This window comes from Misgurnus anguillicaudatus, chromosome 8, assembly GCF_027580225.2.
Source record: "Misgurnus anguillicaudatus chromosome 8, ASM2758022v2, whole genome shotgun sequence".
NCBI classification, from domain to species: domain Eukaryota; kingdom Metazoa; phylum Chordata; class Actinopteri; order Cypriniformes; family Cobitidae; genus Misgurnus; species Misgurnus anguillicaudatus.
This window is the reverse complement of record NC_073344.2, coordinates 19,682,102-19,696,943: the sequence shown is the minus strand read 5'-3', so window position 1 is coordinate 19,696,943 and position 14,842 is coordinate 19,682,102. Positions and strand designations below refer to the sequence as shown.

Sequence of the window (14,842 nt, the reverse complement as noted above, 5' to 3'; positions counted from 1 at the left end):
AGGGTCACATATGAAGAATGGAAGGAGTTTGGTGAGCTCAGCAAAATATATATATTTTAAATTAAGTGATTTTCAATGCAAGATCTTGCTGTCTATTGCACTCCCTACTAAAAAAATCCAGCAAAGACCAGCATAAGCTGGTTTTGGCTGGTCCTTACAGCCTGACCAGCTAAGTCCAGCTAGACCAGCTTAAAAAGTGACCAAAACACAGCTAGACCAGCGTGCTACACCAGAAATACCAGCTAAAACCAGCTCATGCTGGTCTAAGCTGGATTTTTTTTAGTAGGGCTTGCCATTTATTGCACTTTTAGCCCATGTAACCTGTAAGTTTTTGTTATCTTATAGTATTGATTTTGTAAGAATTCAGTAAGCTTTACAAAAAATGCAAGGCAGAAGTTAATTCCGCTTAAACTGAGCTTTTATAAGTCATCTTGTGAAGTAATCCAGTGTTTCTTATATCGCAATATACATCGCAGGAAAATATAACATTGCAATGTAAGTTTCCCCCCACTATCGTGCAGGCCTACTGCGCGCTATATACGATTTTAGTAGCATGTTTCCAACATAAAAATATAAACAAACTGCTTTCGCGGAACTTTCGGGTTACAAGTTATGTAGCTTCCGGTAAACCCCGCAAAGAATCAGTAACATCAAAGTCATTTTAGATTAGTTTATTTCTGATTGCTGAACAAGCAAAATAATAGTGGTGCTAAAAAACTGGTAATAAGTAATTACCTTAGTTCAAATTATAGCTAAATCGTATCAAAAACTGCACTGAGCTAACGTTAATGTGTTAAAATGTGTACTCGGCTCTCCAACCTCCCTTCACATAGTGATTATCCATGATCGCCGTCTTCACTCATCTTTAGGAAACCAAAACATTTGTTATTTCCAGAGGTATTTGTTGCAGAGTTCAGTTTAGCCCCTAAAGTTAGTCAGACCATTAAACAAACAGCCCAGACACGCGACAACGCACGCACGTGCTCCCAAAGAAACCGCCACGTGACACAGACGCGGTTCAGGGAATTCCCCTTATTAATTCCCCCATTATGACGTCATATAGAACGCTCACTCAATCGTGGTTAGAACTGGATTATTCCATCATTCTAAGGTAAGTATCAGAACAGTAAGGTGCAGAAAACAGGAGACACTCGTGTAAGTCATGTGCTTTAATTATTGTAATCATTTCATCTTAATTATTTGACTTAATTATTTAACTAAATGTTAGACACAAATAATATAAATTGGTTTTAAAGTAATTTAACTCCTTTACAAAATAATTTTTGGTGTGCAGTGGGCTGGGGAAAAAGCGCAATATGTGTAACGGAATCCAACGGTTTTTTTTTTAAACTGTGTAACTGTTACTGTGTAAAACGTACTTATGATCTTTAGCTGTTTTTGTTAAAACATACAAGGGGCACTGCTAGTCGGAATGCAGACAGATAATCCAGACAGTAATTATTTAATTGTATTATTAAAAATCATGTTTTCGGTTGGACAGGTCTATGTTGGAATTGTGTCAACAATTGTCTCTTGAGGTGTCTCACCTCATTCCATCCTATCACACGAAGAGAAACACGACGGCCCAAAGATGTAAGTTGTAATTCCTGTTAATATATTTGTGAAATAACACATAACTTTAGTTATTAATAATGGTCGTATCCACGTTATAAGGTCACTGAGTTCCGGACATCGTTAAATGTATCATTTCAGAAATTAAATGTGAAGTCCTCTGAATGACAGATTAGCCTTTTAAAACGAGTTATATTGGCATCTGCGTATATAATCAAGGTTTTGACGGCTAACTACTGTATGTTGTAGTATAAATGATGGAGATTTACTCAGGCCGCTATGGAATTTATTTTTCCTTAACCGCTGGCGGGGAGCGCGCGGATGCAGCATTCGCAGTGATGCCAGATTATTATTAAAATCCTCTTTAGACGTTGTGTTTAGTGTTTTAGCAATTAAAGCGACACTTCAGGAAAAGTTGGTGCATGTTAGTGTTATCGATGTCTCTGAATTATTTCTGAAAGACAAAGCTTGAACTTAGGCATTTTTGTTATATACAAATTGTTGTTTTTCGTTTAAATATTTGCTGTTATTGGTAATTTAATGTTGACTGACTTTACAGTCGAGATCAAAATTTGAGAAAATGTATAAACACTTTAGAAATTTGATGTGTGGTTAATAACGCATGTTATTATTAATCTGTGGTGTGACAAACTCAAAACACATATTTAATATCAGTTACACAGACTTTAAAAGAAATATAGAAAAGTGCTAAAACATGCCATACATGCCATTTTTGCCAACAGAATAGGCATTGCCAGCAATTGAATTAAGAGGAGGATGAAAGTGGGAGGTGGAGGGCTTATACACAACATTTTTTCCTTTCAGGTAATAACGTGTTTGTTTATTTTACTTTGTATCTTGTGTAATTATTATAAATATTTGTATTTGTTTAATTGAAACATAAAAAAATGCTAAAAAACTTTTTTCCATACAGATTTATTGCCAGCATTTTAATTCAGAGGTAAAAGTGACATGTTTGTCAAGTATGCCGTGCATACTCAAAATAAGACCTCTGAATTTAACCCATCACAGTGAGTAGTAAACAACACACACACACACACACACACACACACACACACACACACACACACACCAAAACTGCAACCCACCGGCCATGAGACTCGAACTGGCAACTCTCGGGTTAAAAGCCCAAAACTCTCTAACCACTGGGCTAAAACTGCCCAAGCTGAAGGACAATGAGAGGTTTAAGGTAATGACTTGTTTGTCTATTATACTTTGTACTTTGCATAATTATTATAAATATTTGTATATGTTTTCATTGAAACATTTAATGAAAAAAAAGCTAAACAATGATCTTTTTGCCCTACAGATTTATTGCCGGTATTTTAATTCAGAGGTGGATATCAGTGGGAGGAGGAGGGCCATTATACACAAAAAAATTCTCTTTCAGGTAATAACTTGTTTGTTTATCATACTTTGTATCTTGCGTAATTATTATAAATATTTTTATTTGTTTATTGAAACATTTAATGGAGAAAAAATGCTAAACAATCAACTTTTTTTGCCCTACAGATTTATTTCCAGCATTTTAATTCAGAGGTGGATGACAGTGGGAGGAGGAGGGCCATTATACACAAAACATAATAACTTGTTTGTCGTTTATACTTTTTACCTTGTGTAATTATTATAAATATTTTAATTTGTTTAATTGAAACATTTAATGGAAAAATAAAAAATGCTAAACAATGAACTTTTTTCCATACAGATTTATTACCAGCTTTTAAATTCTGAGGTGAAAGTGACATGCTTGTCAAGTATGCAGTGCATACTTAAAATGAGACCTCTGAATTTAACCCATCACAGTGAGTAGTGAACACACCCGCACACACACACGGTATTTTCTGGGACCAAAGGTCTGTGTGAATGGGGTTATAAATATTTGAATGTTTTAATTGAAACATTTAAAGGAAAAGTAGAAAATTTGCTGAACAATGATTTTGTTTTCATACAGATTTATTTCCAGCATTTTAATTCAGAGGTGGATACCAGTGGGAGGAGGAGGGCCATTATACACAAAAAAGTTTTCTTTCAGGTAATAACTTGATTGTTTATTACACGTTGTATCTTGCGTAATTATTATACATTTTTGTATATGTTTTAATTGAACCATTTAGTGAAAAAAAGCTAAACAATGAACTTTTTTTGCCATACAGATTTATTACCAGCTTTTAAATTCAGAGGTGAAAGTGACATGCTTGTCAAGTATGCAGTGCATACTTAAAATGAGACCTCTGAATTTAACCCATCACAGTGAGTAGTGAACACACACACACACACACACGCACACACACACAGAAGTGGGCAGTTACCCCAGCATCCAGGGACCAATTAAGCCAAAGTGCCTTGCTTAAGATCACCACAACTCACCGGCCCGAGGAACTGGCAACTCTCGGGTTAAAAGCCTGACTTTTACCACTAGGCTACAACTGCCCCAGGTGGAGGACAATGGGAGGTTTAAGGTAATGACTTGTTTGTCTATTATACTTTGTACTTTGCATAATTATTATAAATATTTGTATATGTTTTAATTAAAACATTTAATGAAAAAGCTAAACAATGATCTTTTTGCCCTACAGATTTATTGCCAGCATTTTAATTTAGAGGTGGAAACCAGTGGGAGGAGGAGGGCCATTATACACAAAAAAGTTTTCTTTCAGGTAACTTGTTTGTTTATTATACTTTGTATCTTGCATAATTATAAATATTTTTATTTGTTTAATTGAAACATTTAAAATAAAAATTAAAAATGCTAAACAATGAACTTTTTTTCTACAGATTTATTGCCAGCATTTTAATTCAGAGGTGTCTTGCTGAAGGGCACGACAGTCACAACTCATTGGTTGTGAGACTCAAACTGGCAACTCTCGGGTAAAAAGCCCAAAACTCTCTAACCACTGGGGTACAACTGCCCCAGCTGAAGGACAATGAGAGGTTTAAAGTAATGACTTGTTTGTCTATTATTCCTTGTGTAAATATTATAAATATTTGAATGTTTTAATTGAAACATTTAAAGGAAAAGTAGAAAATTTGCTGAACAATGATTTTGTTTTCATACAGATTTATTTCCAGCATTTTAATTCAGAGGTGGATACCAGTGGGAGGAGGAGGGCCATTATACACAAAAAAGTTTTCTTTCAGGTAATAACTTGATTGTTTATTACACGTTGTATCTTGCGTAATTATTATACATTTTTGTATATGTTTTAATTGAAACATTTAGTGAAAAAAAGCTAAACAATGAACTTTTTTTGCCATACAGATTTATTACCAGCTTTTAAATTCAGAGGTGAAAGTGACATGCTTGTCAAGTATGCAGTGCATACTTAAAATGAGACCTCTGAATTTAACCCATCACAGTGAGTAGACACACACGCACGCACACACACACACACACTTACACCCACACACACACACTTACACACACACACACACTTACACACACACACACACACACAGAAGTGGGCAGCTACCCCAGCACCCAGCAAGCAATTAAGCCAAAGTGCCTTGCTTAGATCACCACAACTCACCAGCCCGAGGAACTGGCAACTCTCAGGTTAAAAGCCTGACTGTCACCACTAGGCTACAAATGTCCCAGCTGAAGGACAATGGGAGGTTTAAGGTAATGACTTATTTGTCTATTATACTTTGCATAATTATTATAAATATTTGTATGTTTTAATTGAAACATTTAATGAAAAAAGCTAAACAATGATCTTTTTTCCCTACAGATTTATTGCCAGCATTTTAATTCAGAGGTGGATACCAGTGGGAGGAGGAGGGCCATTATACACAAAAAAATTCTCTTTCAGGTAATACTTGTTTGTTTATTATACTTTGTATCTTGCGTAATTATTATAAATATTTTAATTGTTTATTGAAACATTTAATGGAGAAAAAATGCTAAACAATCAACTTTTTTTGCCCTACAGATTTATTTCCAGCATTTTAATTCAGAGGTGCCTTGCTCAATGGCACCACAGTCACAACTCATTGGTTGTGAGACTCAAACTGGCAACTCGTGGGTAAAAAGCCCAAAACTCTCTAACCACTGGGGTACAACTGCCCCAGCTGAAGGACAATGAGAGGTTTAAGGTAATGACTTGTTTGTCGTTTATAATTTGTATCTTGCTCAATTATTATAAATATTTGAATGTTTTAATTGAAACATTTAAAGGAAAAGTAGAAACGTTGCTGAACAATTAACTTTTTTTCTCCATACAGATTTATTCCCAGCATTTTAATTCAGAGGTGGATGACAGTGGGAGGAGGAGGGCCATTATACACAAAACATAATAACTTGTTTGTCGTTTATACTTTTTACCTTGTGTAATTATTATAAATATTTTAATTTGTTTAATTGAAACATTTTATCGAAAAAGCTAAACAAAGAACTTTTTGCCATACAGATTTATTACCAGCTTTTAAATTCTGAGGTGAAAGTGACATGCTTGTCAAGTATGCAGTGCATACTTAAAATGAGACCTCTGAATTTAACCCATCACAGTGAGTAGTGAACACACCCGCACACACACACGGTATTTTCTGGGACCAAAGGTCTGTGTGAATGGGGTTATAAATATTTGAATGTTTTAATTGAAACATTTAAAGGAAAAGTAGAAAATTTGCTGAACAATGATTTTGTTTTCATACAGATTTATTTCCAGCATTTTAATTCAGAGGTGGATACCAGTGGGAGGAGGAGGGCCATTATACACAAAAAAGTTTTCTTTCAGGTAATAACTTGATTGTTTATTACACGTTGTATCTTGCGTAATTATTATACATTTTTGTATATGTTTTAATTGAAACATTTAGTGAAAAAAAGCTAAACAATGAACTTTTTTTGCCATACAGATTTATTACCAGCATTTTAATTCAGAGGTGAAAGTGACATGCTTGTCAAGTATGCAGTGCATACTTAAAATGAGACCTCTGAATTTAACCCATCATAGTGAGTAGTGAACACACACACACACGCACACACACACACACAGAAGTGGGCAGTTACCCCAGCATCCAGGGACCAATTAAGCCAAAGTGCCTTGCTTAAGATCACCACAACTCACCGGCCCGAGGAACTGGCAACTCTCGGGTTAAGAGCCTGACTTTCACCACTAGGCTACAACTGCCCCAGCTGAAGGACAATGGGAGGTTTAAGGTAATGACTTGTTTGTCTATTATACTTTGTACTTTGCATAATTATTATAAATATTTGTATATGTTTTAATTAAAACATTTAATGAAAAAGCTAAACAATGATCTTTTTGCCCTACAGATTTATTGCCAGCATTTTAATTTAGAGGTGGAAACCAGTGGGAGGAGGAGGGCCATTATACACAAAAAAGTTTTCTTTCAGGTAACTTGTTTGTTTATTATACTTTGTATCTTGCATAATTATAAATATTTTTATTTGTTTAATTGAAACATTTAATGGAAAAATAAAAAATGCTAAACAATCAACTTTTTTGCCCTACAGATTTATTGCCAGCATTTTAATTCAGAGGTGTCTTGCTGAAGGGCACCACAGTCACAATTCGTTGGTTGTGAGACTCAAACTGGCAACTCTCGGGTAAAAAGCCCAAAACTCTCTAACCACTGGGGTACAACTGCCCCAGCTGAAGGACAATGAGAGGTTTAAAGTAATGACTTGTTTGTCTATTATTCCTTGTGTAAATATTATAAATATTTGAATGTTTTAATTGAAACATTTAAAGGAAAAGTAGAAAATTTGCTGAACAATGATTTTGTTTTCATACAGATTTATTTCCAGCATTTTAATTCAGAGGTGGATACCAGTGGGAGGAGGAGGGCCATTATACACAAAAAAGTTTTCTTTCAGGTAATAACTTGATTGTTTATTACACGTTGTATCTTGCGTAATTATTATACATTTTTGTATATGTTTTAATTGAAACATTTAGTGAAAAAAAGCTAAACAATGAACTTTTTTTGCCATACAGATTTATTACCAGCTTTTAAATTCAGAGGTGAAAGTGACATGCTTGTCAAGTATGCAGTGCATACTTAAAATGAGACCTCTGAATTTAACCCATCACAGTGAGTAGACACACACGCACGCACACACACACACACACTTACACACACACACACACACTTACACACACACACACACTTACACACACACACACACACACACAGAAGTGGGCAGCTACCCCAGCACCCAGCAAGCAATTAAGCCAAAGTGCCTTGCTTAGATCACCACAACTCACCAGCCCGAGGAACTGGCAACTCTCGGGTTAAAAGCCCGACTGTCACCATTAGGCTACAAATGTCCCAGCTGAAGGACAATGGGAGGTTTAAGGTAATGACTTATTTGTCTATTTTACCTTGCGTAATTGTTTTAAATATTTGAATGTTTTAATTAAAACATTTAATGAAAAAAGCTAAACAATGATCTTTTTTCCCTACAGATTTATTGCCAGCATTTTAATTCAGAGGTGGATACCAGTGGGAGGAGGAGGGCCATTATACACAAAAAAATTCTCTTTCAGGTAATACTTGTTTGTTTATTATACTTTGTATCTTGCGTAATTATTATAAATATTTTAATTGTTTATTGAAACATTTAATGGAGAAAAAATGCTAAACAATCAACTTTTTTTGCCCTACAGATTTATTTCCAGCATTTTAATTCAAAGGTGCCTTGCTCAAGGGAACCACAGTCACAACTCATTGCCCTTGAAACTCAAACAGGCAACTCTTGGGTAAAAAGCCCAAAACTCTCTAACCACTGGGCTACAACTGTCCCAGCTGAAGGATAATGGGAGATTTAAGGTAATGACTTGTTTGTCGTTTATAATTTGTATCTTGCTCAATTATTATAAATATTTGAATGTTTTAATTGATACATTTAAAGCAAAAGTAGAAAAGCGTATGAACAGTGAACTTGTTTCTCCATACAGATTTATTGCCAGCATTTTAATTCAGAGGTGGATACCAGTGGGAGGAGGAGGGCCATTATACACAAAAAAGTTTTCTTTCAGGTAATAACTTGTTTGTCGTTTATACTTTGTATCTTGCGTAATTATTATGAATATTTGTATATGTTTTAATTGAAACATTTTATCGAAAAAGCTAAACAAAGAACTTTTTGCCATACAGATTTATTACCAGCTTTTAAATTCAGAGGTGAAAGTGACATGCTTGTCAAGTATGCAGTGCATACTTAAAATGAGACCTCTGAATTTAACCCATCACAGTGAGTAGTGAACACACCCGCACACACACACGGGTATTTTCTGGGACCAAAGGTCTGTGTGAATGGGGTTATAAATATTTGAATGTTTTAATTGAAACATTTAAAGGAAAAGTAGAAAATTTGCTGAACAATGAACTTTTTTCTCCAAACAGATTTATTGCCAGCATTTTAATTCAGAGGTGGTTACCAGTGGGAGGAGGAGGGCCATTATACACAAAAAAGTTTTCTTTCAGGTAATAACTTGTTTGTTTATTATACATTTTTGTATATGTTTTAATTGAAACATTTAGTGAAAAAGAAAGCTAAACAATGAACTTTTTTTGCCATACAGATTTATTACCAGCTTTTAAATTCAGAGGTGAAAGTGACATGCTTGTCAAGTATGCAGTGCATACTTAAAATGAGACCTCTGAATGTAACCCATCACAGTGAGTAGACACACACGCACACACACACAGAAGTGGGCAGTTACCCCAGCATCCAGGGACCAATTAAGCCAAAGTGCCTTGCTTAAGATCACCACAACTCACCGGCCCGAGGAACTGGCAACTCTCGGGTTATAAGAGCCTGACTTTCACCACTAGGCTACAACTGCCCCAGGTGGAGGACAATGAGAGGTTTAAGGTAATGACTTGTTTGTCTATTATACTTTGTACTTTGCATATTTGTATATGTTTTAATTAAAACATTTAATGAAAAAGCTAAACAATGATCTTTTTGCCCTACAGATTTATTGCCAGCATTTTAATTTAGAGGTGGATACCAGTGGGAGGAGGAGGGCCATTATACACAAAAAAGTTTTCTTTCAGGTAATATTGTTTGTTTATTATACTTTGTATCTTGCATAATTATAAATATTTTTATTTGTTTAATTGAAACATTTAATGGAAAAATAAAAAATGCTAAACAATCAACTTTTTTGACCTACAGATTTATTGCCAGCATTTTAATTCAGAGGTGTCTTGCTGAAGGGCACCACAGTCACAACTCATTGGTTGTGAGACTCAAACCGGCAACTCATGAGTAAAAAGCCCAAAACTCTCTAACCACTGGGGTACAACTGCCCCAGCTGAAGGACAATGAGAGGTTTAAAGTAATGACTTGTTTGTCTATTATTCCTTGTGTAAATATTATAAATATTTGAATGTTTTAATTGAAACATTTAAAGGAAAAGTAGAAAATTTGCTGAACAATGATTTTGTTTTCATACAGATTTATTTCCAGCATTTTAATTCAGAGGTGGATACCAGTGGGAGGAGGAGGGCCATTATACACAAAAAAGTTTTCTTTCAGGTAATAACTTGATTGTTTATTACACGTTGTATCTTGCGTAATTATTATACATTTTTGTATATGTTTTAATTGAAACATTTAGTGAAAAAAAGCTAAACAATGAACTTTTTTGCCATACAGATTTATTACCAGCTTTTAAATTCAGAGGTGAAAGTGACATGCTTGTCAAGTATGCAGTGCATACTTAAAATGAGACCTCTGAATTTAACCCATCACAGTGAGTAGACACACATGCACGCACACACACACACACACACACACACACACACACACACACACACACACACTTACACACACACACACACACACACACACACACACACACACACACACACACACACACACACACACGGAGCAGTGGGCAGCTACCCCAGCACCCAGGGATCAATTAAGCCAAGGTGCTTTGCTTAAGATCACCACAAGTCACCGGCTCAAGCCGGCAACTCTCGGGTTAAAAGCCCGACTGTCACCACTAGGCTACAACTGCCCCAGCTGAAGGACAATTGGACCTTTCAGGTAATGACTTGTTTGTCTATTATACTTTGTACTTTGCGTAATTATTATAAATATTTTTTTATTTGTTTATTGATACATTTAATGGAGAAAAAAGCTAAACAATGATCTTTTTGCCATACAGATTTATTGCCAGCATTTTAATTTAGAGGTGGATACCAGTGGGAGGAGGAGGGACATATACACAATTTTTTTTCTTTCAGGTAATATAACTTTTTTGTTTATTATACTTTGTATCTTGCGTAATTATTATAAATATATATTTATTTTTGTAATTGAAACGTTTAATCGAAAAAAGCTAAACAATTCACTTTTTGCCATACAGATTTATTTATTGCCAGCATTTTAATTCAGAGGTGAAAGTGACATGCTTGTCAAGTATGCAGTGCATACTCAAAATAAGACCTCTGAATTTAACCCATCACAGTGAGTAGTAAACAACACAAACACACAAAACACAGCAGGTCATGAACACACACACACAGTGGGCAACTACCCCCCCCCCCCCCCCCACCAGGGGAGCAATTAAGCCAAGGTGCCTTGCTGAAGGTCACCAAAACTGCAACCCACCGGCCACGAGACTCGAACTGGCAACTCTCGGGTTAAAAGCCCAAAACTCTCTAACCACTGGGCTAAAACTGCCCCAGCTGAAGGACAATGAGAGATTTAAGGTAATGACTTGTTTGTCTATTATACTTTGTACTTTGCATAATTATTATAAATATTTGAATATGTTTTCATTGAAACATTTAATGAAAAAAAAGCTAAACAATGATCTTTTTGCCCCCACAGATTTATTGCCAGCATTTTAATTCAGAGGTGGATACCAGTGGGAGGAGGAGGGCCATTATACACAAAAAAGTTTTCTTTCAGGTAATAACTTGTTTGTTTATTATACTATTTATCTTGTGTAATTATTATAAATATTTGTATTTGTTTATTGAAACATTTAATGGAGAAACAATGCTAAACAATCACCTTTTTTGCCCTACAGATTTATTGCCAGCATTTTAATTCAGAGGTGTCTTGCTCAACGGCACCACAGTCACAACTCATTGGTTGTGAGACTCAAACCGGCAACTTATGGGTAAAAAGCCCAAAACTCTGCAACTGCCCCAGCTGAAGGACAATGAGAGGTTTAAAGTAATGACTTGTTTGTCTATTATACATTGCGTAATTATTATAAATATTTTTATTTGTTTCATTGAAACATTTAATGGAAAAGTAGAAAAGTTGCTGAACAATTACCTTTTTATACAGATTTATTGCCAGCATTTTAATTCAGAGGTGGATGACAGTGGGAGGAGGAGGGCCATTATACACGAAACATTTTTCTTTCAGGTAGTAACTTGTATGTTTATTATACTTTGTATCTTGCATAATTATTTTAAATATTTTTATTTGTTTATTGAAACATTTAATGGAGAAAAAATGCTAAACAATCAACTTTTTTGCCCTACAGATTTATTGCCAGCATTTTAATTCAGAGGTGGATAGCAGTAGGAGGTGGAGGGACATATACACAATTTTTTTCTTTCAGGTAATAACTTGTTTGTTTATTATACTTTGTATCTTGCGAAATTATTTTAAATATATTTTTCTTTTTGTAATTGAAACATTTAATTGAAAAATGCTAAACAATCAACTTTTTTTGATCTACAGATTTATTGCCAGCATTTTAATTCAGAGGTGTCTTGCTCAACGGCACCACAGTCACAACTCATTGGTTGTGAGACTCAAACTGGCAACTCTCGGGTAAAAAGCCCAAAACTCTCTAACCACTGGGCTACAACTGCCCCAGCTGAAGGACAATGAGAGTTTTAAAGTAATGACTTGTTTTTTTATTATACTTTGTACCTTGCGTCATTGTTTTAAATATCGGAATGTTTTAATTAAAACATTTAAAGGAAAAGTAGAAAAGTTGCTGAACAATGATTTTGTTTTCATACAGATTTATTTCCAGCATTTTAATTCAGAGGTGGATGCCAGTGGGAGGAGGCAGGGGCGCCGTAAGGGGGGGAAAAGTTAGGACGATTCTAAGGGCCCATGAATTTTTGAGGGCCCCAGCCAAGGACTGTGCCGCAAACGCAACCCCCTTAAGCTGAGCCCTCTTAGCTCCGCCCCGTCTTTACTCTGCGTGTTAGCGCCGTCTTCAATCCACGGTCTCACAGTGCGCGTGAACTTCAGAAGAGAGCAAGGTGTGTGTATTTACTGCTATTTGCTATGATATCTGCATATGTGCGCTTCCTTACTATAAATGCAGTTTACACAATGTGACGGCGGAGCAATACAATGCAGTTTTCTTTCCACTGTAACGTCTTCACTCTGTTCACCTCAGTTTAAAAATAAACAAGGCGATTTACGTTCCCTGTTTTATGTTATGACTCTAACGCGAAGTCAGCCCTTATAAGCTGTTTTAATTAACGTAGCCCGTACAAGCTAATTAACATAAACTAGAAATGCGATCGGTTACACACGCCAATGTTTTGTAACGCAATATGCCAAGGAAGGATTTTTATGCAGTCGTGAATCGAGTTGATTGTGATAAAACTGAAATGCAACTAAGGGCGCACTCACATTATCCAAACCAAACCATGCCCCAGCGCGATTGTCACCCCTCCCTACTCCCCCAGGTGCACGCACTCACACTGTACTTTTATCGATCCGAGTCCGGGCGCGCTTTCGTCATTAAGATGCGATTGTTTTGAAAAAAGCAGGAAGTAAAGCTCTCACTGAACACTGGAACCCACCGTAATGATAGGTCTGTGTTTTTTTATTCGGAGTCGTTTGGTGCGCGATTACAGACAGCCCTCTCACATGTCATCATATTGCTTAGTTGATCTGTCACGTGCGCAGCGCGGACATTCACGTAACCCCGCTGCGCGCATCAAAAGGTTTTTACGGAGGCAGATGAAGGTGAGTGGTCGCGCAACTGACGTCTTCACCTTTTGAATCGCGCTCAGGCGCGATTGCGCTCACACCACAGCCTTCCGCGCCTGAGCCCAAGTGAACCGCGCTCCGGCCCACCTCTGCAACCCGGCCGCGGCGCGATTAACCAATCCGCGCCCGGGCGCGGAACAGAGCACTCACACTAGTCAAACGAACCAGGCTTTGGGGGTCAAACGCGCCCGAGCGCGGTTTGGTTTGGATAGTGTGAGTGCGCCCTAAGGCTAAACTAGTCCAGTTATGTATATTAAAGCTTCTCACCTTGCAACAGGTTTAAGACATCAATGGAAATCTATGTTGTTATCTGCTATAGTTGTCATTCATTTCATTTTGGAGCCCCGTTGATTAAAAAACAGTCTGAAGAATCATTTAATAACAGTATAGCTGTTTTCTCAAGTTCACAGTTTCAATGATCTGTCGTTATTTTTGCTTTACTGAAGCTGCTGGTGTGTGAAACTTGTTCTTTACCTTATAAATAATGCTAATAATTATAATACAGGCTTTGGTCAAGCATTTTTGACCCAGTCTTATTTGAGGCATAAGGTAACTGTATAGAAAAGATGCATAGTTGTTGCCTTTTTTAAATGTTATAATGTCATTCATTGGTGTGTGTAACAGCTCAAGTATGTCACTGAGATGCCTGTGAAAATCAGACTAAAGTCTTAAATCTTACTGTGAAATAAAAAGCATCACAGTTTAATTTCAAGCATTAATTGATTTCAATCGCTGACATGACATTACTCAGTCAATATTAAAGATATCAAGTTTATATTTTCACAAAATGTTCTTTACATTATATGGGATGATTTTATGTGGAAAACAGTAAATCACAAAGAAATACTTAAGCTGGGTTTTCACAGGCATGGTCACAATTATCTTTAATCTTTAAGAACGTTGCATTTTCTCTGAATATTCGATTAATGTACTGTATTTTTCAATTAAATTTACATTGCACAATAAATTATCCTAGCTGCAGACATTGTAGGTGTCTATAAATACTGATAATTGTGGTCATAACAATAGCAAAATGAATTGTTCTGTATTATTAAATTACAGACAAAGATTTTGAATAGCTACAGTAGGTTGGATTGTATGTTTGGTGCGAAATGGGTATGGTGGGGGCCTGACCCCCTATTCTTTCATAGGGCCCAAAATTGCTAGCGGCGCCCCTGGGAGGAGGAGGGCCAGTTTTCTTTCATGTAATAACTTGTTTGTCTATTATACTTTGTACCTTGAGTAATTAATATAAATATTTGAATGTTTTAATTAATCCATTTA

General features: G+C 36.1%; 3 long non-coding RNA genes across 6 annotated transcripts; all 3 read left to right on the top strand.

The window, feature by feature from the left end:
* Window positions 1–627: 627 nt before the first annotated feature.
* Window positions 628–2,664, top strand: LOC141365715 (uncharacterized). The gene is made up of 3 exons (XR_012370770.1): window positions 628–1,593; window positions 2,316–2,397; window positions 2,507–2,664. It is a non-coding gene; the product is annotated as an uncharacterized lncRNA (long non-coding RNA).
* Window positions 2,665–2,668: 4 nt separating this feature from the next.
* LOC129451158 (uncharacterized) lies at window positions 2,669–12,848 on the top strand. Of its 4 annotated transcripts, none has more exons than XR_012370767.1 (8): window positions 2,669–2,782; window positions 9,541–9,621; window positions 9,743–9,905; window positions 10,743–10,821; window positions 10,944–11,289; window positions 11,411–11,491; window positions 12,081–12,158; window positions 12,281–12,848. It is a non-coding gene; the product is annotated as an uncharacterized lncRNA (long non-coding RNA). The 4 variants fall into 4 exon arrangements; XR_012370765.1 differs by lacking the exon at window positions 2,669–2,782 and adding an exon at window positions 9,149–9,436; XR_012370766.1 differs by lacking the exons at window positions 2,669–2,782; window positions 12,081–12,158; window positions 12,281–12,848 and adding exons at window positions 9,149–9,436; window positions 11,613–11,739.
* On the top strand, window positions 4,359–6,326 carry LOC129426017 (uncharacterized). The gene is made up of 4 exons (XR_012370769.1): window positions 4,359–4,531; window positions 5,322–5,402; window positions 5,523–5,685; window positions 6,246–6,326. It is a non-coding gene; the product is annotated as an uncharacterized lncRNA (long non-coding RNA).
* Window positions 12,849–14,842: the final 1,994 nt, after the last annotated feature.